Genomic DNA, 1,286 nt, shown 5'->3' with positions numbered 1-1,286 from the left:
CACTTGCATTAGAGTAATGAAGATAAAAAGGACATCCCAAAATGATATTGATTGGTTAATGTTCCAAAATTTCAAGAGAAAGGCACATTCTCTCTCTTGAGCCAAAAATTGATTTGCTTTTCATGGATTCTATTTTGAAAGCACTGAAGAAGAAAGAGTTTTGCATATCCTATAGATTGTATAAACTAAACCTTCTCATTTATTTAGAATTGGATTCTACACTTATTTCAACAATATCCAGGTCATACACAAAGTATGATTTAGAAATAATTTAACTTTAATTTCTTACATTTATGTAACCTTTATTTCATCTGACATCTAGGCCTTATTTTATATTTCCTTTAGCATTATTTAAGACGTTCTACATCAATTGATCTTGACCATAATATATTTATAGTAAATGGCCCTAAGCCATAATATGCCTTTTGCTTAATAAAATTTCACTCTGAATAGTTAAAAGGTGCCTGTATTTAATGGTGAATATAATGACGGCTGCTTCTTTCCTGTGCCAAGTTGCTGTCTAGTTCAAGGTGTTAAATAGCATAATGAGTTTGGTCTCTACTAATACTGAAAATAAAGACTCAAGAGAACTTTCACGGACAGGGAGTTTTACAATGGGAGATGACAAGTCGTTCTGAATATGACTTTTCCAAAAGAGGAAAGCTTCTAACTTTTCAAGGCCATGTTCATTCTCCCAATTAATGAGGTGATCAGAAAGCTCTCTCAGACAGAATTGTCAATAGTTTAAGATGTATTTCAAATACCAGCATTGAGAGATGTTAGTATTTTTCTTTTCTGATTCTGCCTGTAAGAACAGTGCTCTTCTTAGAGCAAGTAATTTGGTAAAATAGTGTTTAGTTTAACAAAATATATTCTGTGTAAAAAGTATGAATTAAATCCTTCATAAATCCTAAATCATTGTTTAAGTTTTACTTTAATTGGTGTTTTTTAGTGGTTATGAATTTTTTGGGGGGAGATATGGAAACCGAATGATTTGACTTAAGATTTGAAAATAATTATCTTGGACTTATTGCATAGTAATACTAAAATTAAAAAAAAAAACTCTTTAAGCTTTGATTTTTAAAATAACTTTTTAAAAAAAGAATTAATAGACCATAGCAAATCTCATAAAGAAAATAACTACTATTTTAAAATAATTATTTTTATAGTGTTTAGATACATTTTAACCCATTGGAATTTACTTTTTTATTTACTTAATAATCAAGCTTATTAATTTTTTTACATAAAAAGACAAACCAGGTAAGAAGTGAGATCTAATGTAGAAA

Source organism: Pteropus vampyrus, unplaced genomic scaffold, assembly GCF_000151845.1.
Source record: "Pteropus vampyrus isolate Shadow unplaced genomic scaffold, Pvam_2.0 Scaffold133, whole genome shotgun sequence".
NCBI lineage: Eukaryota > Metazoa > Chordata > Mammalia > Chiroptera > Pteropodidae > Pteropus > Pteropus vampyrus.
Note: the sequence above shows the minus strand (reverse complement) of the source record.